The 25,491-nt window shown below is 38.8% G+C and overlaps 1 protein-coding gene across 1 annotated transcript in view; it reads left to right on the forward strand.

Moving 5' to 3' along the window:
- CD109 (CD109 molecule) overlaps window positions 1-25,491 on the forward strand; it is a 161,786-nt gene that overhangs the window by 37,861 nt on the left and 98,434 nt on the right. The window lies entirely within an intron of this gene.

A 25,491-nucleotide genomic window follows, 5' to 3' on the forward strand; every position in this document is an offset into this window, starting at 1 on the left:
CAGATGTCTATCCTTCCATTCAGAGGCCAGCTTGGCACGAGACCAGGGAGGACCATTTAGACTGGGTGGTCGCTCTAGGAGTTTAATTGTTTAATGAATGGTGTAAAGAATAAGTGCCAGAGGGGAGAGGGGATAGGATAGTAGAGAAAGACTTGTGGAAGGTGTGAGATTAAACTTTGAATATTTATAGAATTTCTCGTGTATTGCTCTGTAGACTTGATCTGTCATATTGCACTGATAAGAAAAAATAAGATAATCTTCTTAAGGAAATTTAGGTGCTTACAACATTAAAAACATTTACAAGATGTGACCCCTGCCATCTTCTTCAGCCTTGCCAAGTGCCTTTCTTGCTCTTCAACTCTGTACTTTAGACTTACAGTTTCTTAAATTCGCTAGTTTGTCTTGTCCCAGAGCCTTCCCATATACTGTTGCCTCTGCCTAAATGCTATTCTTTCTACTAATTGCTTTTTTTTTTTTTTTTTAATTTTTTTTATTTTTTATTGACTTTGTAATAATATTACATTAAAAATATATATGTGAGGTCCCATTCAACCCCACCCCCCCACCCCCCCTCTCCCCCCCCCCCAACAACACTCGTTCCCATCATCATGACACATCCATTGGATTTGGTAAGTTACACTTCATAGTCCTCTAAAATGGGCTAATGCCAGCGGTCATAGCACTGTGCTTCTTTGGTTCAGTCATGTCACTTTCTTATTTTTAGGAGGTATTGGGGATTGAACCCAGGACCTTGTACATGGGAAACAGGTACTCAAACCACTGAATTACATCTGCTCCCCTCAGGTCACTTTTAATTGGTGGTCCCTAAATGACTGTAATCTTTTTTTTTTCCTAAGAAGAGGTCAAGTCAGCTCTATTTGAAACTTTAAAAAAAATGTTTTATTTTTAAAGGATCTTTACATAAATGTTACATGAAAAATATATAGGATTCCCATATACTCCACTCCCTCCCTTCTCACACTTTCCCACATTAACATCCTTCATTAGTGTGGTGTATTTGTTACAATTGATGAACACATGTTGAAGCATGGCTACTAAACATGGGCTACAGTTTACATGATAGTTTATACTCTGTCCTGCACAATTTTGTAGGTTATGACGAAATATACAATGGCTTGTATCTGCAAAAGACTGCAGTCTTTATAAGGGCTGTATCATGTTCCTTCCTAGTACAGCACTTTGCATATAGGTGGAAGTCAATATTTATTAAATGAATGCATGAAAGCTATGTAAGTCATTTGTCTTGAACTGAATATAATTTCTTTGCTAAATTGTATAAAGTGTCTTTACATTTTCAAAAATAAACATATTGACCTATTTTTTTTTTTTAAAGATTTATTTTTTATTTATTTCTCTCCTCTTCCCCCCACACCCCCGTTGTCTGTTCTCTGTGCCTATTTGCTGCGTCTTCTTTGTCCGCTTCTGTTGTTGTCAGCGGCACAGGAATCTGTTTCTTTTTGTTGCCTCATTTGTTGTGTCAGCTCTCCTTGTGTGCGACGCCACTCCTGGGCAGGCTGTACTTTCTTTTGCGCTGGGCGGCTCTCCTTAAGGGCGTAGTCCTTGCGCATGGGGATTCCCTATGCGGGGGACACCCCTTCGTGGCAAGGCACTCCTTGTGCATATCAGAACTGCGCATGGGCCAGCTCCACACGGTTTACCTATTCTTCATTATTGGTGATAGAATGTCCATTTGAGCCATGCCTCAAAAAAAAAAAAAAATGCCCCTTAATAAAAAGAGTCCATCAAGGGCCGCTAGGGGTCAGTATAATCACAGAAATATTACAGGAAGCAACCTTGACCTAGCCTGGGTCTCTAGTTTTTATCTTCCCTTGAATTCTGCAGTTTTAAAGAACTGCATATTGCTTGTTATAAACCCCTTTTCTGTTAGCGGTGAATAATGACTATTGAAGGGAATATATCTATTATTTAAATAGTCTTCCACTATAGATTGTATTTATTTATTTATTTTTCCTAATGCAGTGATCAATTTCAGTATAAAACTCAGGAAAGAGAAAAGATTTATTTTCCAGAGAGTGTTTTGAAATCCCTTTATGAAATGATCCCAGTATTACTACTTAAGGACAATATTATATTAAAAAAATACTAGACTTATGAGAGCTTTGATTTGGAGTGACTGGGCAGATAATCTGAAAGTAGCATTTTTTAGTCACCCTTTCCGCTAGGTCAGACAAGCAATCCTTTAGGTAAAACACACTTGATGGACTCCTTGGCATATCTCTGACTGTAACTTGTTTGTTTGAAGAACGAAAATGAGTTAGCCATCTATTGCCCCTGTTAACCTTTCTGGATTACTTCAATTGCTTTTGACCTTCAGGTATTGCTTTTTACTTTTAGTCTTTCAATGGTAAATTATGAGTAATTATTTTTATCTAGTATAAATTTTAGTTTTTTTTTCTTATTTTTTCTCACCTTTTATTATTATATTTTTGTATAGTATCTGGTGGTAGAGCATAAATTCTCCAAATATTCATAGACATATGTATTTTTTTTGCTAGTTAAATTACATTGCAAAACAACTCTTGATTATTATTTCATAAGACCTCTTAGAATTAGTAAAATTTAGTAAGAACACTGATTTTTTATTATGGACATACTTAATTTACATACGCATTGAATGTGAATATTTCTTTGCTGCTTTGGGGATTATACTTATTTTCTTGAGAAGAAGCATCATCTATTCTACCTAACCTTTTCTCACCATTTCTCCCTTAACTTCCTGAAGCTCTGTATTAGTATGCGAAAGAGGTACTGAGGCAAACTATCAGAAATCTGTTGGCTTTTATAAAAGGGGTTTATTTGGCGTAAAAGCTTACAGTTACAATGCTGCAAAAATCCAGCTCAAGGTTGCTTTTTCACCAAGTCAGTTGCCATGTGTTAAAGCAAGATGGCCCCTGATCTCTGGCTGGTCTTTGTCTTCCCCTTCAGGCTTCCCTTTTCCTCTTGATTATCTTTTTGGGATTTATAAAATAATCTCAAACTGCCACAGTACTTTAATTCTAGTTCTCTCTCTCGACTGGTATTGATGAGTTCTCCCAAATGCATCTGTAATTTAAGAATGGTATTCTAGGTTACTAGAAAGTAATTTTAGAGGTTCTTGAAAAGAAAGGTTAACATGGGGGTCTGAGAACGAGGCACCTGGGAGCTGTGGGGATCTGGCCTCACTAGCCCTCTCCCTGCTTGTTTTACAAAGACTTTGGGTGATCAAAGCATTAGTGCTCCTGTTTCTCTGAGAACCCAAAGAAGAGCCTGCGTCGCTGAGAGGCTCCTGTTCTTTTGATAATCTCAGCCCTGTGTCTTTTCCCTGAGCGGCAGATGGAAGCCTGTGTTCCCTGACCGACTTTCCTACAAGGGCCACCAGAGACTCTAGCCTTCTAGCACGCACCAGTGGTTCTCAAACATCAGTGTGCATTAAGAATCAACTGACTGGGGCTTATTAAAGATGCATAGTCCAGGTCCCACCTGAGAAATTGTGATTCAGTAATTCTGGCAGTAATTGCATTGCAACTTAAATAAGAGCTCTAGGAGACGCTTTATTTTTAGAACACATTTTGATAAGTTCTAATAGATACCCACTGCCAGGCACCTTTAATTTCTATCTTAAAGAAATCAAAGATGAAACACTGAGAGGCCCTATGGAATAGTTGAAAAGGCATGGAACTGGGACAGGCCACCTGATTTATTCTTTTAACTCCCTAGCTGTGAGAATCACTTCTCCTCTTTAGGTGACTAATTCAGTAGAGCTCCCTGGCTCCCCTCTAGATTTACTAAATAAGAATTTGGGGTTAGTCTGTATTTTTTCCACAGCTTCTCTGGTGACTCAGATGCACAGCAGGACTGGGAATCTCTGAACTAGATAATCTCTGTAGTCTCTTCTAAATGTAACAGACTGCAGTTTTCCAGCCCTAGTCTCAATCTTAAACCAGTGTTTGAGGAATGCGGGACAAGAAATAGAATGTGGAAAACTCAGCAGGCTTGAAATCACTCTTTTGGAGCCCATTATTATGTAATTCACAAGCAATCTGCATTGAATTATTCCTTTGTTTATAACAGTTAACATCTACTTTCTCTGTTAGTTCTAGAAAGATTAGGTAAGGGTTGCCAACACCTCACTGCTTTTTATAGCCTTTCAGAATACTCCTTATCTTTTGCTGCCTTGGTTCCCAGCTGTTTCCTGGGTCAGCTTGCTTTTGCTGTCAGGTTTGTCTGGAGCTGTCTGTTTTTTGCAAAAGAGCCCATTTTGTTTAGACAGTTCTTGTCCCCGAAGTGCTCCACAAGTAGCATCTGGTAACCCCCATGGCTTGTGATGACAGCTTAATGGAAAGCATGGAGCAAACTGTGACAGGTCAGAAAACTGTGGGACAGTGGCATCTTCTCTGGAATGTGGTTGTGGCTTCCAAAATTCTTTGTTCGCCTCTGGTTAAAAGAAGACTGCTTTTTTCTTTTTCTTTCTTTCTTTTTTTTTTGAAAAGACCTCAGGTTCTTACTTCCATGTGCAGTGAGAAAAGGAGGGAGGGAGTAGGTTTGAAAATTTTGATTTCTCGTAGGTCAGCTGAGAGAGTTTATCACTTCATTCTTCATTCTTCTATTGGATGTTATACTCATCTCTACTACGGCATTTATTGATCAGTGTAGTTATTATTATTAATTTTAACGAAGCTTTAGATTACATAAATATTACATTGCAAGTGCAGGGAATTCCCATATACCCCACCCTCTCCCCCTCCCACACTTTCCCCCATTAACAACATCTTTCATTAGTGTGGTACATTTATTACAATTAATGAACACATATTGAAGCATTGCTATTAACCATGGACTATAGTATATATTTTAGTTTACACTTCGTGCACACGATTTCATAGGTTTTGACAAGTGTGTAATGGTCTGTATCCATCTTTGCAATGTTGTGCAGAACAATTCCAATGTCCCAAAAATGCCCCGTATTATAACTATTCTTTCTTCTCAGAACCTCTGGTGATCACTGCCTTTATATCAATGTTACAAGTTCTTCCATTGATCAGTGTAGTTTTTTTTTTAATATGATTGCCTCATTTATTAGATTATGAGGTCCTTGAAGATAAAGGCTGTATTTTATTAATTTTTGTATTTATTATGTGTAATATAGTATCTGATTTGTTATAGAAACTCCTTCATGCTTGTGGGATGAAAGGATCCATGGATGGAATGACTACTAGACTACTACTATTGATTATTACCCTTTGTGATATTCTTTGTTTTCTAGTTTTGCTCTTCTGTATGAGACTATAACTTAGTAGGAATAAGTTCACATATTTTCATTTTAAGAATATATATTTCTGCTGTGTTTGATGAACTTGTGAGCCAATGGAAAATAGTTCCCTATTAAAGCTTCTGGGCTTTCTGACTTTGAAAAATAACAATAAAAATGAGTTCAGTTAAGGACTAAATATCCTAATTTCTTATAGAAATTGAAAATGTACTCACAATTTTTGTGCCCTATTAGTCTTGTGATTTTACTGAGCCATTTGACCTGTTCTAGTCTATCCTTTGGTGTATGCATTTTAATTTCTGGACCTCAAGCAAATTTTCATGAGATGCTCTTTGTCTTGTTCTTCCCCTCCAGAAGTCACTCAAGAAGTGCTCCTCCTTTCAGGTGTCCCTTCTTCCCCTCTGCAGGGTATGACTTTTTGGCATCAGCCAGAAAACCTTGGGTTTGGACTTTGACGTGTCCTGCTCATCAGTGTAATGGAGGGTCTGAGGAAAACTGCCAGAACATATCATAGGGTTTCAGTGCTGGAGAGGATCTTAGAGGTCACTTAGATCCGTCGCTCATTTTACAGAGGAAGAAATGGGGAGAAGTGATATGATTTGGTTAGGCTCATGCCGTGTGTTATACTAGATTTCCCAATATTTTTAGTACTATAAAATTATATGTGCAGCAATTCTGTTTTAACATAGTCTCCCTATTGGGGTGAATTTAGATGTCAGCAGGGCTTGCTGCATTCACTGGTAGAAAAACTGCACATATCTATGATGTGATTTCAAGGTCCATATGGATGACTCCCTCACATATTGGATCGTTCCCAAGGCATCTCAGATTCTGACCACAACAACCATGCCTTTAGCTTGAGAAAGTCCAAGAGACTTGTATTATAGCATATAGGTGACCTGGTAGGGTCATTTACTGGTTATTATGGATTAGCTTGCTCTCTCCTAGCAGACTATACAACTTTGGTGATATGAGGCAATAGAAACTTAATTAAAAAAACCTTTTTAATTTGAGATAAATATAGATTCTCAGAAAGTTTTAAAAATAGTGGCAAGGACCTGTGTACCCTTTACTTGGTGTCCTCCAATAGTTATATCCTAAGTAATTACAGGACAATATCATAAGCAGGAATTTGCCATTAGTACTTAATTTTTAAAGGTGTGGAGGAAGTTTTGGAAAATTACTTTATGCTTTCCTTTAATACTTTTCTACTAAGGAAAATGATTTGTTTCTTGAACAGCATAAAACCCTGCAAATGGTGAAACATTTTAGAAATATGAATGTGCTATGACTCTAGATGTGTGGTTACCATTCTCTAAATGGGGCTTTGCACAGTCTATGTTTGGTTATTGGTTAGCTATTTTTCTCAAGTCCTATTGTATGAATTATTATTGGGTATAGAACAACTTCATATCTTCAAATGTTTAATTCTAGTTTTTACACAAGAATTTTCTTTTTCCAGAATATTTGTTTTTCTTTCCAAAGACAGGGAAGAATTCAGAAAATGCTAGCTCATTGGGAGGTTCTTTTTCCTTCCTCCTCATTCTCAGTAGATGCTCTCCCTCTTTATTTGACAAAGAAAACCGAAAACATCAGACGGGAATTTCTTAAATTTCCCATCAGATTTACATTTCTGCTTGCCTTTGCACACATGCCATGCTTGTTCACTTACTTTCAGAAAAGAAGATGTCGTTCTTCGTATCTAAGACCAATCCTTCTCCCCTGCCCTGGTTTCTCCCTTCTACTTTCTCAGAAACCTTACAGTATTGATCATTTCTTCTTTTTCCTGAATATTTAGCCTAGATCTCCCTCTCTCCTGGATTTTTCCATAAAATTTAATAGGCTCAAATTTCTCACACTTAAAAAACGGGGAGATACTACTGGCCTCTCCAGTGACTTCACTTTCTTTGTCTTTCCCTTTCTGGCTAACCTTCTTAAAAAATAGTGTCAATTCTCTCTTGCTTCCATTTCTTCAGCCCACTGCAGTTTGGCTCCTAGGGTGCTTTTAGCTTGTCTGAATTCTTGTTGGTCTCTTTTGCCATTTATCCCTTCTTACATATTGAACTTTGCAAGATTTGGTTGGGCTTTTTCATTTTTCTCCCTAGGCAAGTTCATTCACAGATATGGTTTCAATTTCTATCTACATACCAGGGACTCTCAAATTTCTTTCTTCAGCCAGGATCTCTGATTTCCAGAGCCATATAGCCATCTGCCAACATAACACCTCACACTTGGATGTTTCAGAAGCATGCTGAGCTTCTCATGTCCCAAATCATCTTTACTGTCTTACCCCACCACACTGGCTCTTCTCTAGCATTCCCTATCTCAGTGAATTCTACAAACCATCCATCTGGTTGTACAAGCTGGTTGCCTAGGAATTCTAGACATCTCATACTCTCTCACCATCCATATCCAAGACTTCTTTTTTCCCAGCAAAGTTTTCAAATCTGTCTACTTCTCTTTATTTCTACCTCTACCTACCTTGTCCAAGCCCCCATAAAATTTTTTCTAGATTATTTTTAGCATCTCTTAACTGATCTTCTCTAAATATAATCCTTTCTCCTTGTAATCCATTCTCTACACATTGGCAAAAGTAATTTAAGTATTAAATAGGACCATGTTATTTTCCAATTTGCCTTAGAATAAAATTCACTTGTTTTATTATGGCTTACCCAAGACCTTATCTGAGCTGACACTACAGGGAATTAAACTTCTGTGTAAATTTAATCCATGGCCTTTATTATAGTTGGTTAGTATGTATTTGTGCATGTGATTATTTGATAAATATCTATCTTTCCACTAGGCCAAAAGCTTTGTGATGAAAAGGTGTATCCCCAGCATTTGGTGCAAATGCAATTAGGCACAATCAATCTCTTTTGGAGGAATGGATGAATGCATGCATTAGTTATGTTTGGGCCTCAGTTCTGGTAATTCTGGGAACTGCTCATCTGTATTTTTAAACTCACTGCAGTTGATCATGATGTTGAGTCTGTATTGAAAAACAATGTCTTGGAAATATTTAGGCCATAGATGTTTAAACTCTAAACAGGAAATGAAAGGACAATGTAAAGGTTAAAAAACTTTATTTTGCAAATCACAGACTGTCATTTCTCTAAGCAGGCCAATATACATCATTGACACTTTTGCAGGATGATGTTTCCATTGTGATTTCTTGTTCATTTTTAAAAGCTTTTCCAATTTTATGGGAAAAATATAAGAGGGGAAAAAGATAGGATCTTACATGATTACTATTTGGTAGGCATTAGGTTTAAACATATGAACATTAGTAGGAATCTGGATAAAGCTAAGGATATGGAACTTTTCTGTAGTATGTTAGGTAGGAGAAAACACCAGTTGGTATATATCTGAAGATAAGAAGACACAGATTCTACCTTCAAGGCGCTTACGAGCAGGGAAGACTTCACATCACAAATGCAAAGACCATTAGATCAAGAGTTACAAGACCTGGATCTTAAGCACTTTAGTCAAGGGAGAGTGGGAAAGAACTTTCAGCCCTGGATCTGTTTCTTTAGCTGTCAGCAGATCAGAGAATTTTTAAGGCTCTTCACAGGTTCAAAATTTCATGCTTCAAGTGGGTGGGGCTCGAAAACTTTAGTGTCAAGAGAACTTTTTTTAGATGAGAAAGTGTAGGGGTGGAGGGAGATGAAGCTTTTGCTAGATGACAAGCTGTAGAGTTGGGAACATGCACTTGCCTGGAGTGGAGGGCTTGGAGAGTAGAAGATAGTAGAAGCGAAAGTTGGAAGAGTTCGTGGTCTGCTTTATGGATGGTCTTGGGTTTCAGATTAAATATAGTTTTAGATTTTACATAGAGACAATAATGAGCTATAAAACTTTAATTTGTTTTACTCTTAATGTCAATCAGTTATAAATTTAAGACTTCTGAGGACAAAGAAAGCAAAAATATATCTGAGTGCATCTCTGAAATCACAAAAGATATAAAAATTATGCCTTTATTATTTTCCTCTGATTAAAAAATTAAAGCTTGCTCAATGTGAAAACATCCAAACATTATACAGTAGAAAATATGACAACAAAAATTTATCAATATTTGTTGTCTTTGTGCAGCTTTTTAAAGAAAGGTTTATGCAATAAAATGACATGATCGAAGTATTATTTTAGGGAGATGATTTTGGTGGTAGCATGAGAGATGATTAGAGGGAGAGAAACTAGATTCTGGAAGCTACTGGGAGTTAGGACCAGTTATTTAATAAATATTTGGACATTTTCTATGTTAGGTTATAGTAGTCCTGTCTTGGGGTAGTAGGGGACTATTTTAGGAGAGCAGCAAATATTAAAGAGGAATGGTTGAATTCAAGAGACACCTTTATGGAGAAATCAGTAGAGTTAGTGACTATTCGATAGTGATGGAGGTAAAGGAGAAAAGAGAATAAAAGGTGGCTCTGGGATTTAAATAGTGAGTCTTTGGGAGAATGACCCATCACAAGTTTTAGAGAAGTCAGGGCTATGTTTGGGGAGAGCAGGAGGTCTTTAGTCTGAGCTGTCAGAAATCACTACCACACTTAAGAGCTGAGAAGAGGAGTTACTGAAAGGAAAAGAGAACGAAGAGCCAAGCTTGTGAAGAGACTCATGAGAGTAGAGGAACAGGAGCAGAGGGGAAGAACAGGAACAGAGGGGAAGAACTAGCAGTGCCAGGTTCAAGAAAGGCGATGGGTACTTATTTGGAGGCAAGTAGCCATTGCTTACTGAGCAACCTCTTGGTGCCAGTGAAGTTGTAGGGGCAGAATTCAGAGTACAGGGGCTATAAAGAATATAGATAGCTCATTTGACACTTTTGTCCCTGAGAAGGGGGAATTCATATGGTATCTGATGGGGATGACAGCAAAATACTATATAATTTCTTTCATACTGTGAATTAAGTAAAATTTTGTGGGTCATTCTGTATCTCTTACCATAACTGTGTCTGTGAGAAAGTGTCTTATGAGTCAGAAATTTGGCTGCCCTCTGCATCCCCAGGCTTCTTTAACAAAAACGGTTGCTGAGTTCTTGGTTTTGTGTGCCCAGTTATTGGTGTATAACTGTGAGGTTGAACGTATATTGCTTGACGGTTGCTATAAGGAAGCATATTATTGTTTTGCCATTTAGTCCTGTTTTTTTTGGAGCCAGTTCTTCCCTTCTGCTTGGATGAAATATACGGCAAATCCTATTATTTTCTGATTATCATTAGGTAATAAAGAACTCTGTCATTTTTGGTAATCTTCACATACACAAAGCAGTTTACATTCAGGAATTAATATGTCCATCCAAGAAAATAAAGTACTCCCTTTAACCATTTGGGTCTTCTGTAGACTAGCTGCTTGTTCCCCACTCACTAGGCTGCCTTTGACTTCTCCTGGATTAACATGGGTGAAAGGAAATGAGATGAGGGGCAAAATATTTTTACTGCATGTATAAGGAGGAGTCATATTAACTTGCCAATATTTGACCTACGAAATTGTCAGCTGAATATGGTTCAACAATACTATTGTGAACTGGCATCAATGGTCTCTGGGCTTGGCAACCATTTAAAACTAACACGGCTTTTCTTAGAACTCTTGGTAGATTTGTTGGAGCACCTCTTCCATTGCTGGGAGGTCTTTCATGTGTAATTCCTTTGATTCTTCTCAATCTGGCTCCTCCAACTGGCACCTTATAACTCTGTCTTCAGCTCCTAGGCACCTAAGCATCTAGAGCACTGCCTAGCTTCCATCTCCTGAGGTTACTTGACTCCTCTATTAGGGCAGAACATAGTCCTGTGCTGGCATGCTTTCTCTCTCTCTCTCTGCTTATCTAGTTGAGGGATAATTAATGCTCATGTGTGTGGGTACAGACCAACCCCAACAGCACACTTTCTTAGCTCTGCCACCAGAGTGGCTGATCAGTAACCAATATTTTTGCTCTTTGAATATTTCAGATATGTCAAACGCTTGACCATTATTGACAGCTTGGGGACACTCCTGGGGACTTATATCCTCCAGCTTTCTGGATGGTCCTATTGAAGCCCCTTTCCTTAGGTTTGAAATGAAGGGCAATGAACTTTCCACCTGATCCCTGGGGGCAGAGTATGTGCAACTACTAGCACATTGAAAACTTTTTCTTAAAAGTTTCTGGTTTGTTTTCATTTGTGTGCTCAACATGGGTGAGAGATTGAAAGTTGTAAAACCAGATTTTGGAAGCCTCCTTTGCAAGTCCTTTATGGTATGTTTTGGAATGTGAACTTAGTTGGCATCTATTATCTTATAGGCCAAAGCCAAAAATGAGCCTGAAATAGTTCCATTTTAACGTCCTGTTATATGCATTCAAACATTTTAAGGGTGGTAATAAGTCAGAGACAGAGAAGATTAAAAATTTTTTTTAGTCTTTAAATAAAAATTAAATCCAGACCCTGGAAGTTAGTGTGAAAGCAAACTTTTGGGCACTTGAAATGATCATAAATGAATATAAATGTGCTAACAAAATTAGTACATCCAGGTCCTTAGTTCTGTTTCTGACATTTTAATTTTAATTTTAATTTTTATTTTTTACTTCAGAAGCAAGAGTTTAAAGAAACTGACCTGCATTTTAAAATATGAAATTGTAATGATCATGTAATATGCTATTGGATATTAGCAAAGTTGGATGGCTTCATGGTTAGACAGGGAGAATTCTGTAACTGAATAGATGGTTTCAGTAATTTGCATGTCTTCAATTTATACTCTAGTCATAGGATACTTCTTCGAAGGGTAGTAAAAATAGCATGTTTTCTCTCTTCCCTCCCCTTTACTTGAATGATTTCCGTAACATACACTCTCACATTGAACTGTTGACTTAGGGACAAAGGGATAAAGTAATTACAGAAATTGCTGAGAATACCTACTGGTTCTTCTTTTTCAATTTTTCCTTTTGAAGTTGTTCAGAAAATCTAACTGAGGCAGGCTTTCATAAAATACAAGTAGAGAGTATACACTTCAGAGAAAGTTTTCTAGGGGAGCAATTTTCCCAAGGAATGTTGACCATATTGGGGGAAAAAAAAATCTGCAGATGAGTTATGTATTTTCTTGCCTGAAAAGGTGTTTGCTTGCAAGATATACTATCCAGGAATTTCAGCCTTCAGGTCAGCCTCCCTCTCTAGTTGCTGGCAGTATAAACGAGCACAAGCCATATTTGATGAACTAGAATAAACAAAAAAAACCTCATTTTGAAGGTGATGTAGTTGCTGTGGAACTGAAGGAAATTTGTTTGGTAAATGAAATTTGTGCTTCCTATAAAAGTCTCTGGCAGCAAAAATTTGAATCTAGGTCCCTTCCCCATGTTTCAGTCAAGTTGATTTGGTTAAAACAATTAGAAAATCAATTTTGTTCTTTTTAGATGTAGATTGGCAAACCCTAGCCTCATGGCCAAATCTGGTCCCTCACCTGTATTTTTTTTTTTTTTTTTTTTTTAAGATTTATTTTTTATTTCTTTCTATCCCCTTCCCGGCCTGCCCCCCCCCCCCATGTTGTCTGCTCTCTGTGTCCATTTGCTGTGTGTTCTTCTTTGTCCACTTCTGTTGTTGTCAGCAGCACGGGAATCTGTGTTTCTTTTTGTTGCGTCATCTTGCTGTGTCAGCTCTCCGTGTGTGTCACCACCCTGGGCAGGCTGCATTTCTTTCGTGCTGGGCAGCTTTCCTTACGGGATGCACTCCTTGAGCGTGGGCTTCCCTAGGGGGTGGACACTCCTGCATGGATTGGCACATCTTGCGTGCATCAGCACTGCACATGGGCCAGCTCATCACACGGACCAGGAGGCCCTGGGTTTGAACCTTGGATCTCCCATGTGGTAGGCAGATGCCCTATCTGTTGGGCCAAATCCACTTCCCTTATTTGTAAATAAAGTTTTATTGGAACATAGTCATGCTCATTTGTTTATATATTATCTATGGCTGCTTTTGTGTTGCAGTGGTGTAGTCAAGTAGTTGAAACCACAAGGCCTGAAAAGCGTGAAATATTTACTGTTTGGACCTTCACAGAAAATGTTGGCAGACTCTTGTTTAGCATCAGTGTTTTGGTAGTTGAATATGGTAGAAATGGCTACTGATTCTCTGAATTATTATTGATTTTAAATATTTCAGTGTCCTCTACCATTTTTGATTATGTATTTTATAGAAATAACTAAATTGATATGGCCTGGTTGTCTAATGGATAATATGTTGAAAATTGCAATGCTCATTTCCGCTTTTCAAACTCCTTGGAGGGCAAAATAATTTCTTTCTTTTTTAAATTTACCTTTTTAAAAACTGGTTTTGGCAATCTGATTTTGATGTAGGATGTAGGAGAAGAGACAGCATTCATTTAAAATACAATCTAGGAAGCGGACTTGGCCCAGTGGTTAGGGCATCCGTCTACCACATGGGAGGTCCACGGTTCAAACCCTGGGCCTCCTTGACCCATGTGCTGCTGGCCCGTGCGCAGTGCTGATGCACACAAGGAGTGCCCTGCCACACAGGGGTGTCCCCCGCATAGGGGAGCCCCACGCGCAAGGGGTGCACCCCATAAGGAGAGACACCCAGTACCAAAGAAGTGCAGCCTGCCCAGGAATGGCGCCACACAAACAGAGAGCTGATACAACAAGATGACACAATGAAAAGAAACAGATTCCCAGTGCCACCGATAAGGATAGAAGCAGTCACAGAAGAACACACAGCAAATGGACACAGAGAGCAGACAATGGGGGGGTGAAGGGGAGAGAAATAAATCTTAAAAAAAAATACAATAGAGGCGGCGGACTTGGCCCAGTGGTTAGGGCGTCCGTCTACCACATGGGAGGTCCATGGTTCAAACCCTGGGCCTCCTTGAGCCATGTGGAGCTGGCCAATGCGCAGTGCTGATGTGCGCAAGGAGTGCCATGCCACGCAGGGGTGTCCCCTGCATAGGGGAGCCCCACGTGCAAGGAGTGCGCCCCAAAAGGAGAGCCGCCCAGCATGAAAGAAAGTGCAGCCTGCCCAGGAATGGCGCCGCACACACAGAGAGCTTACACAACAAAAAGAAACACAGATTCCGATGCCACTGACAACAACAGAAGCAGACAAAGAAGAAGACGCAGCAAATAGGCACAGAGAACAGACAACCAGGGTGGAGGGGAGGAGGGGAAAGAAATAAATAAATCTTAAAAACAAAAACAAAAACAAAAAATGGGACCAGGGAACTCACAGCTTCTGTAACTGAGATCCTTGATCCTAGTTTTTACCTTGTGTTTATTGGAAACTACCAAGCAGCTGTTTGCTATCTGTTTGCTATCATCTACAATCATAGGGAACAACTGCAACATCCACAATAAGGCAACAGCTACAATAGAACAGGTGAAACTCTTTTTCCCACATAGAACCACAAAATATAGAGATTCTTAAAGACAATCTTTGGCATCTGCCTTAAATGACAACATTGAAGGCAAGTCTTAGACAAATATTTTGTTTTCATGTAAGTAGTTATAATTGTGTTATAATGAACTCTATATTCTTTTAGAATTAAAAAATAACTTTGTGGTGTACAGTTGCTTTAGATTAGTCAAGGGTGAATTTTAAGAAAAATGAATATTTTATATTTGCACCCATGTATTAACTTTGAAAATTTAGGGCGTCAGCTAGATTTAGAACAAATTTCATTAGTAGAATTATTTATTTTGAAGAGTTTTTTTCCCCACATTGGGTTATTTTTGTATACTTTTTAATTAAAAAAAAAAGATACTTAGAAAAATAAAAATATAGTAGGTATTGCAACTCTGTTGAGATTCAGGGCCCAGCTGGCACATGGAGAGCCCAGAGATTTAAGTCTCTTGGACATACACCTATCAACTCTAGCACTAACAATAGGTTCAAATAAAAGGGGCAGAAGAACCTTGTGTAGGGAAAGCACAACTGAGTCCAATTTTGTCACACTGGGGCACATAAATTCCCAAGTAGAGCTCACTGGCAGAGCACCAAACTCGTGAGCTGTCAGCTCTGCCTATAGTGTCTGGATGTCTTGCTATTTGAGGCAATATTTACTTTGGCAGTCAATGAGATCCTGCTGAGATGTGCATAAGTAAAACCTCTGGAATGACCTCCCAACTCACTTTGAAGTCTTTTAGCCATATAAACTCATTTGTCTTTACCCTTTCCCCCTTTGGGTCAATGTCTTTTTACAGTTACATTTCTAGTTGGTTCTTGGTAGTAATCCCTTGGTGCCAGTGAGGCTCATCCCCAGGAGTCATGTCCCACACTGGGGAGAAGGTAATGCATTTATACACTGAGTTTGGCTTAGAGAAATTCCACATTTGAGCAACACGGATGCTCTTAGGAGTAACTCTTAGACACCCTATACTACTAGGCTAAGTTTCAATTTAAAAAGTAAAGGTTCATAAGTACATTCATCAATATCAATGGCCTGTCAGTGGTCCATTGTCCTTCAACAGTCACTGCCCCTGTGCTCAGCGGATTCCTGCTGTCCCATTATGGTACAATGTGGTAGAGCTCCCCAGGGTGAAATTTGGTGTTCTTTCAGTTATTGTGTGGATCTACACCCACTGTGACAATGTCCTGTGAACAGATGAACACATATATATGCCTTATAGGTATGCCTCAGCTGAGCACCCTCCCATGTGTTCCCCATCACTGACACCCCACAGCAATGATCCTCCTCTGCCACAGTTATAACCCTTCTGTGTTATAAAACTTCTTCAAAAATCAAGCTAAGGAAATAACCGAATATAATTAATAAGAAAATGAAATAATGATAGTTTTAACAGTAACAAATAAAACACAAAAATTTTTTAAAAATTTGGAATAATAAATAATTAAAATTAAAATAAAAAATTTTCTGACATTATGTCTTTCATCACTGTATGATCTGTTATCTTGTATGTACAGTGACATTTTCTTCTGTTTATTCCCCCAGTGTCTTATTTTTTTTTCATTTTGTCTTTAGAGAAGCTTTAGATTACAGAAAAGTCATGTACACAACATAGGGGATTCCCATATACCAAACATCCTCCCCCATTTCCCTTTTCCCCTATTAATAACATTTTACATGTGGATGGTACACTTGTTACAATAGGTGTATAAATATTGAAACATTGCTACTAACCCTGATCAATGATTTACATTATAGTTTACATTTTGGATCATACACTTTTATAAATTTGATGAAATTTAACATGGCCTATATCCATCATTGCAAGATCATGTAGAACACTCTATGACCCCAAAATGCCCCATGGTCCATCTATTCTTCCTCCCTTCTCCTCTCCTCAGGACCAACAGCAAACACCTGGCTTTACTCCTTTAAGAACAAGATTCATAGTTACTTGCAACAACATTGAGGGCTTGACATACTGGCCTATCCTCCCCTATTAGGTACTGCCTCTGTCTTGAGTGACTTCTGCCCCTGTATTTGAGACCACAGGAGGACTCCCCAGGATGGAAGTCCAATACCGTCTCGTTCATTATGTGGGTCTCCACCTAATGATACAACACACTATGTCAAGATGAATACACATACATTCCTTAGAAGCCTGCCTTGGGTGCGCCCTGTCCCAAGCCTCCATGTCCAACACCATAAACCGGTAACCCTCTGCAACGGTTTGCTCGGTCGGTAGAGGTGGGGTCTGGCTGCGGACGAGGGGTCGGTCCAGCTCAGGACGAGGGGTCGGTCCCGCTTGGGACGAGGAATCGGTCCCGCTTGGGACGAGGGGTCGGTCCGGCAGCAGACGAGGGGTCGGTCTCACAGGGGTTGCGCGGTTTGGCTGACGGGGTCGCCCGGAGAAGCAGGCGAAGAACTGGGGACAAGGGAGGCCAGGCCCTTGTCGGGGGCTCTCAGGACTGGAGGGCACACGGCAGAAGAACTACCACGGAGACAAGGTAAACACGCAAGTCCACTTTATTGAGAGAGAGGCAACAGTTTTATAGGGGCTGGGGAAGGCTGATTGGTCGAAGCCACACCCTGTTCTGATTGGTTGTCGGAGAAAGGTCAGTGGGAGGTACTGGACGGGGGAGGGGTGGTGGTTAGGGATTGGCTGTTGCTGTTGCTGGGGGAAGTGGCAGGGTTTAGTGATTGGTGGCTGCTGTTGCTGGGGGAAGTGGCAGGGTTTAGGGATTGGTGGCTGCTGTTGCTGGGGTGGAGGGCAGACTGGAGTTTCCCGCCCATGCCTGGCTGTTGCTGCTGTGGGGGGGGGGGGGGGGGAAGCAGACTGGCATTTTCCGCCCTGCGCCTGCGCAGGGAGAAAGAAGAAGAAGGCATCGTGTGGTGCTATCCGGGAGGAGGGGCGGCCACGGAAGCATGGCTGCCGAGAAGGGGAGACCCGAGGGCACTCTGCGCCCATGCCGAGCTTCCTTCAGGGGTGGCGGTGGGCCCAACCAACCACCCTATTATGGGGGCAGTGGTTTGGAATAGGCCTACTGCGGCCGCCGCCCCCCTCCAGGCCAGCAAACCACACTTCAGCCCGAGGGGTGGCCGCAACCCTCCCCTGCCTTATTGCCAAAAGAACATTCCCAACGTTGTAGTTTCAACCACATACCTGCAAATCCCCAGTGTTCACCTGGTCCCTCCCTCAACCATTCCCCACTTCCTTGAACAGTTCAACCCACCCTCCCTGCTCCACTCCCCCTCACAAATCAGCACTTCCCAACCCATTAGTATCACTGCACCACTGTCATGCCCATCTGTTGCACAACTACACAATTCCACCTTATCATAGATTTTGCTCATATGGGCATTGGCTTACAACCTTCTCTTTTTTGGTCTCCTGTAAATCTATCTTCTAGATTCTAGCTCTGTGAGTCTGCTCAATTTGCTTAATTCATATCAGTGAGGTCATGTAATATTTGTCCTTCAGGCCTTCACTCAACTCAAAACTTCACTCAACTTAAGGTCTTCAGGATTCATTCATGTTATCCTGTGTTTTAATGCTGCATTCCTTCTTACAGCTGAGTAATATTCCATTATCCATTTATCTGTTGATGGACATTTGGGTTGTTTACAACTTTTGGCAACAGTGAATAATGCCACTATGAACACTGGTGTGCATATATCTGTTTGTGTCCTTGATTTCAATTCTTCTGGGTATATACTCAGCTGTGAGATTGCAGGATCATATGGCAGTTCTATAGTTAGCTTCCTGAGGAACGGCCAAACTGTCCTCCACAATGGCTGCACCATTCTACATTTCCACCAGCAGTAAATGAGGGTTCCCATTCCTCCACAGCCTCTCCAACACTTATAGTCCTCTGTTTTTTTAAATAGTCGTCAGTCTAATGGGTGTAAGATTATATCTCATTGTACTTTTGATTTGCATTTGCCTAATAGCTAATGGTGTGGAGCATCTTTTCATGTTCTTATTAGCCATTTTTATTTCTTCTTTGGAGAAGTGTCTATTCAAATATTTTCAAATGGGTTCTTTGTCTTTTTATTTTCGAGTTGTAGGATTTCTTTATATATGCTGGATATTAGGCCCTTTTTGTATATATGGTTGCCATATGTTTTCTGCTATTGAGTAGGCTGCCTTTTCACTTTCTTGACAAACTCCCTTGAGGTGTAAAAGTTCTTAATTTTGAGGAAGTGCCACTTATCTACTTTTTTCTTTCCTTGCTTGTGCTTTGGGTGTGAAGTTCATGAATCATTTCCTAAAACAAGATCCTGTAGATGCTTTCCTACATTATCTTCCAAGATCTTTATTGTCTAGGCCCTTATATTTAGGTTTTTGATCTTTAGACTTTGTATAAGGTAGAAGATGGTGTTCCTCTCTCATTCTTTGGATATGGATATCCAGTTCTCCAAGCAGTTTGTTGAAAAGGCCATCCTCACCCAGTTGAATGGGCTTGGTGGCCTTGTCGAATATCAGTTGACTATATATGTGAGGAACCTTATTGGAACTTTCAGTTTGATTCCATTGGTCAGTATGTCTATCCTTGTGCCAATACCATGCATTTTGATGACTATGGGTTTATATTATATTTTAAAGCCAGGTAATGTAATTCCTCTGATTTCATTTTTCTTTTTCAAAATGTCTTTGGCTATTTGGGGCCTCTAGCCTTTACAAATAAATTTCATAGTTAGTTTTTCCAATTCAGTAAAAAATGCTGTGGTAATTTTTATTGGGATTGTATTAAATCTGTAAATCAGTTTGGGTAGGAAAGACTTCTTAATGATATTTAGTCTTCCTATCCATGACCAGGGAATATTCTTCCATTTATTTAGGTCTTTTTAAATTTCCTTTTACAGTGTTGTGTAGATTTCTGCCTACAAGTTGTTTACATCTTTAGTTAAATTTGTTCCTAGGTATTTGTCTTTTAGTTGCTGTTGTAAATGGCAACTTTCTTGATTTCCTTCTCAGATTGGTCATTATTGGTGTAAAGAAATATTTCTGATTTTTGCACATTAATCTTATAATCTGCCACTTTATTTAACTCATTTATAAGCTCTGTAAGCTTTGTTGTAGATTTCTCAGGGCTTTCAGGGTATAGGATCATGTCATCTGCAAATAGTGAAATTTTCAAGTCTTCCTTTCCAATTTGGATGCCTTTTATATCTTTTTCTTGCCTAAGTGCTCGAGCAAGTACTTCTAACACAATGTTAAATAAGAGCAGTGTCAGTGGGCATCGTTGTCTTTTTCCACATCTTAAAGGGAAAGCTTTCAGGATTTCACCATTGAATATGATGTTAGCTATGGTTTTTCCTATATACTCTTTATCATGTTCAGTAAGTTTCACTCTATTCCTATCTTTTGAAGTGTTTTTTTATCAGAAAAGGGTGCTTTATTTTGTCAAATGCTTTTTCTGCATCTAAAATCATGTCATTTTTTTCTTTCAATCTGTTTATGTGGTATATTACATTGATTGATTTTCTTATGTTGAACCATTTTTGCATGCTAGGGATGAAGCCCACTTAGTCATGGTGTATAATTTGTTTGGTGTGTTGTTAAATAAGGTTAGCAAGTATTTTGTTGAGGATTTTAGCATCTAGGTTCATTAGAATCATTGGTCTATAGTTTTCCTTTCTTGTGGTGTCTTTGTGTTGCTTTGGTAGTAGGGTGATGTTGGCATCATAGAATGAGTTAGGCAATGTTCCCCCCACTTCTGCTTTTCAGAAGAGTTTAAGCAGGATTGGTATTCTTTCTGGAATGTTTGGTAGAATTTACCTGTGAAGCCATCTGGTTCTGGGCTCTTCTTAGTTGGGAAGTTTAATGACTAATTCAATCTTGTTACTTGTAATTGGTCTGTTGAGTTTATCAATTTCTTCTTTTGTCAGAGTAGACTGCTTGTGTGTTTCTAGGAATTTGTCCATTTCATCTAAGTTTTCCATCTTGTTGGCATATGGTTTTTCAAAGTTTCCTCTTGTGACACTTTTTTCCAGTGGGGTTAGTGGTGATATCCCCATCCTCATTTCTTATTTTATATATTTGCATCTTCTCTCTCTTTTTTTCTTTGTTAGGCTAGCTATGGGTTTGTCAATTTTATTAACCGTCTCAAAGAACCAGCTTTTGGTTTTGTTTATTTTTTCTTGTGCTTTCTTATTTTCAATTTCATTTAGCTCTGCTCTAATCTTTGTTATTTCCTTCTTTCTACTCACTTTGGGGTTAGTTTATTGTTCTTTTTCTAGTTCCTCCTGGTGTGCAGTTAGGTCTTCGATTTTAACTTTCTTCTTTTTTTAATGTAGGCATTTACGGTTATGAATTTCCCTCTCACTACAGCTTTTGCTGTACCTATAGGTTTTTGATATGTTGTGCTGTCATTTTCATTTGTTTCAAGGTAGTTACTCATTTCTTTTGATATTTCCTCCTTGACCCACTGATTGTCTAAGAATGTGTTGTTTAACTTCCATATCTTTATGCCTAATCTGCTTTTCTGCCCCTACTGATTTCCAGCTTCATTTTGTTGTGGTCAGAGAAATTACTTTGTATAATTTCAATCTTTCTGAAGTCATTGAGATTTGTTCTGTGTCCTAGCATGTGGTCTGTCTTGGAGAATGATCCATATGCACTTGAGAAGAATGTATATCCTGCTGTATTTGAGTGTAATCTTCTGTATATATTTATTAGGTCCAGATCCTCTAATGAATTTTTCATTTCAAGGTCTTTGTTTCTTTATTGATTCTCTGTTGAGATATCCTGCCTAATGATGATGATGGTGTATTAAAGTCCCCCAGTATAATTGTAGAGGCATCTATTTCTCCACTTTGTTTTTCCAACGTTTGCCTCATGTATTTTGAGGTACCCTGATTAGGTGCAAAAATTTTTATGATTTTTCTTTCTTTTTGATAGATTCCTCCTTTTATTAATATATAGTGTTCTTCTTTGTCTCTTAAAATAGTTTTGCACTTAAAGTCTATTTTGTTCAATATTAGTATAGCTACTCTTGTCCGTTTTTGGTTATTGTTTGCACACAAAATTGTTTTTCAACCATTCACTTTCAGTCTTCTTGTGTCTCTGGGTCTAAGGTGAATTTCTTGTAGAGAGTAGGTAGATGGGTCATATTTCCTTATCCATTCTGCCAATCTGTGTCTCTTGATTGGAGAGTTTAAGCCATTAATATTCAGTGTTTTTAATGTCAAGGAATTACTTACATTACCCTTATTTTCTTTAGGTTTATGTATGCCAGATGTTGTTTTTATTTCTCTTTTTATCTTTTTAGTTATTCTCATACCCACCTCCAACTCTCTCCCCTTTTTTCCTTTCAACCTGCTGCAATTCCTTTAGTAATTCTTGAAGGGCAGGTTGCTTATTGACATTCTCTTAATTTCTCTTTATCTGTGACTGTTTTGAATTCTCTCATTTTTGAGTCCTAGCTTTGTTGGATAGAGAATTCTTGGCTGGAAGTGTTTTTTTTTTGAGATCTTTAATTATTTCCTACACTGCCTTCTTGCCTCCATGGTTTCAGATGAGAAATCAGCACTTAATCTTATTGAGCTCCCCTTGTGGGTAATGGATCTTGTTTCTCTTGCTGTTTTCAGTATTCTCTCTTTGTCTTAAGCTTTGGACAGTTTGAAAAGTATATGTCTTGGGAAAGACCAGTTCAGATTTATACTGTTTGGTGTGTGCTGCACTTCCTGGACATGTACGTCCATGGTCCCTCAATAGAGTTGTGAAATTTTTAGCCGTTATTTCCTCCAACTCTCCTTCTGCCCCCTTTCCCTTCTCTTCTCCCTCTGGGATGCCTATAAAGCATTTGTTTGTGCATTTTAAGTTGTCATTCAAGTCCCTAAGTCTCTGCTGGATTTTTTCTATCATTTTATCTTTTCTACTATTTGTCAGATTTCAGATATGCTGTCTTCTACATTGCTGATTCTTTCCTCTGCCTGTTCGGATCTGCTCTTATGTGCTTCCAGTTTTTTTTTGATTTCTTGCATTGTACCATTTATCACCATTGTATCTGTTTCTTTTTATGTATGTTTACAATTTCTTCATTATGTTCTCCCAGTGCCTTCTTTTTTATTTTTTTAAATTTATTTTTAAAAATGTATTTCTCTCCTCTCCACCCCGCCCCCCCCCCCATTGTCTGCTCTCTGTGTCCATTTGCTGTGTGTTCTTCTGTGTCCACTTGCATTCTTGTCAGCAGCACCGGGAATCTGTGTCTCTCTTTGTTGTGTCATCTTGCTGCATCAGCTATCTGTGTGTGCGGTGCTACTCCTGGGTGGGCTGTGCTTTTTTCACCCTGGGCGACTCTCCATACAGGGCACACTCCTTGTGCTTGGGGCTCCCCTTTGTGCGTGGCATGGCACTCCTTGCACACATCAGCACTGTGTATGGGCCAGCTCATCCCACAGGTCAGGAGGCCCTGCGTTTGAACCTGGACCTCGCATGTGGTAGGCGGATGCTCTATCCATTGAGCCAAATCCGCTTTTCCCCAGTGCCTTCTTAATATCCTTAATCTCTTCCTTCGCTTCATGAAGTTGATTCATGATATTTGTTTGGACATCTTTGATTGTTTCATGGTCTACATCTCCTCTTGGTTTTGGTTTGTTTGTTAGACTGGGCCATGTCTTCCTGTTTCTTAATATGGCTTGTAATTTTTGTTGGTGTTTAGGCATCTATTTATCTTGATGAGTTTATTTGGTTGATTAGCTTCTCTTTCTACTCTAGGGTTTTATTTTGTTGTTTTTGTGTTTTGTAAGCTTTCACTTTGACACTTTGTTCCTCTTCTTCTATTTCCTTGCTGATGTCTCTTTTTCCTTGGGGAAAAATATTGAATCATAGAAAAGGAAAGAGGTAAGAGAAAAAGAATAATAGTAATATAATTAAAAAAAGGTAGAAGAGGAACTTCACGAGACCTAGGAAAATAAATAATTAACATGAGTAAATAATCATAAGAAGAACAGAGGAATAAGTTAAAAAAGTGAAATAGAAAAAATGAAATGAGAAACAAAATAGAGAAAAATATATACATTGAATTAAAAGCCTGGAATGTTGAGAAGAGAGAATAAGAAAAAAAAAGAAAAAAAAAAACTTAAAAAATAAGGAAAGAAAACAGAAAAAAGAGAGGAGAGAGGAAAAAAAATAAAAAAATTGATGACCAAATTAAAAGAGGTGAATGAATGAAAAACAAGAGAAACCAGAAGATAGAAAAATAAAGGAAGGAAAAGAAATAATGAGTTAGAAAAATATTGGTAAAAGAAAAAAAAAGGGGAAACAAAGAAAGGCGAAACACAACAAACAAGAAACAAAACAGCAGCAGCAACAACAACAACAAAAAACAACCAAGGAAAAACAAGCCTAAGGAGTTTCTCAGGCTGCTGGTGTTCTTTGGTCAATCAGTCCTGAGCCTGCCCTCTGTAGGTGATGTACCAGGTTTTAGTGATTAAAATAAAAAAAATTAAATTAAAAATAAAGAACTTAAAAAATATAAAAAAAAACAGATCCAAGAAAGCCTAAAATAAAAATAATGTCTATATGTTCCCTGTCATAAAGAATCAGCTGGATGCCTGATTACCAGGTGCATTCCTGGCTACATGGACCTGGAAATCAAACCAGGGGTCTCATATATGCAGGGCTGGAATTTCTCCAATGAGCTAAATTGTCTCCTTAGGTTAATTGGTCTTCAGAGAGCTACTTGCCCTCTTTTCCCCAGGTATTTTTACAATTTTATAGCTTGCTAGAGTCCTGCTGATTAGTTGCCTGTCCCTGCCCCCTCTCTAACCTAATTGCTTTCTCTCCCTGGGCAAGTGGGTGGGCATGATAACCTGCCTGAGCAGATACCTCCTCCCCTCTCCCCATAGGGTCGGGGTCCCTTCTGAGATTCAAAGGGAGCTCACCTGGTCAATCTCACCACAAAGAAACCACTCTCCACTCTCTGCCAGACCCTTTTTCCTCCCAGAAAATGCCTTCTCCCAGTCCCTTGGCAGCAGCCAGGGGCACTGAGGCTACTTGCTGTGAGGGTGGAATATATGTGCTGTTTCCAGCCACAGGGGCGAGCAGTTCACAGTTTTCTTCTTTATCTTTCCAGTACCTTCTAGATGACTCAGAGCACCTTCCCATTTTGTATATATCCAAAGCACCTCCTTTAGATAGGTACCTGCCTTCTTTCCACTTTTTTGGTGAGAGGGTCATTTTCTGCCTACCTACTCCTTTGCCATTTTCCTGGAAGGCTCCTGAAGAGGTTTTTAAAAAGTGTGTTACAAATAATTTCAAATGAACAGACGTATATATGAAGGGTTAGAAAAATGATTTAATAATAGGTCACATATTTTCATGTTGATATTTGGAAAAGGAAATAATTAACAATATCTGTTAATATAAGGTAGGATGTATTGATTTAAGAGTTACACTAGAAAATAATTCAAGGAATTAGAAAGGTGGAGGTTATTGCCCACGATGATTTTGTATCCTTAATTTTTATGAATATTTAATTAACTATAAACTGACTTTCATCTTTTTCACTTTTCTTAATATAACTTTTTAAGAGACATTTATAGAAAAAAATCATGCAGAAAAGACAGAGTTCCCATATTACACTCCCCCCATTATTATTAGCACCTTGCATTAGTGTGGTTAAAATTGATGAAAGAATATTATTATAATTGTACTATTAACTATAGTCCATAGTTTAAATTAGAGTTCATTATTTGTGTTGACAGTTCTATGTGTTTTTTTTTCCCCCTCATTTGTTTTATTGATAATGATAACTAAAAACAATGAAGTTGTTTGTTATTAGATGTGTTATCCTTGCTTCAGAAACTCTTGAAGCTGGGAGATGAAATTAC

The sequence above is a fragment of the Dasypus novemcinctus genome, chromosome 11, assembly GCF_030445035.2.
Source record: "Dasypus novemcinctus isolate mDasNov1 chromosome 11, mDasNov1.1.hap2, whole genome shotgun sequence".
Classification (NCBI taxonomy): domain Eukaryota; kingdom Metazoa; phylum Chordata; class Mammalia; order Cingulata; family Dasypodidae; genus Dasypus; species Dasypus novemcinctus.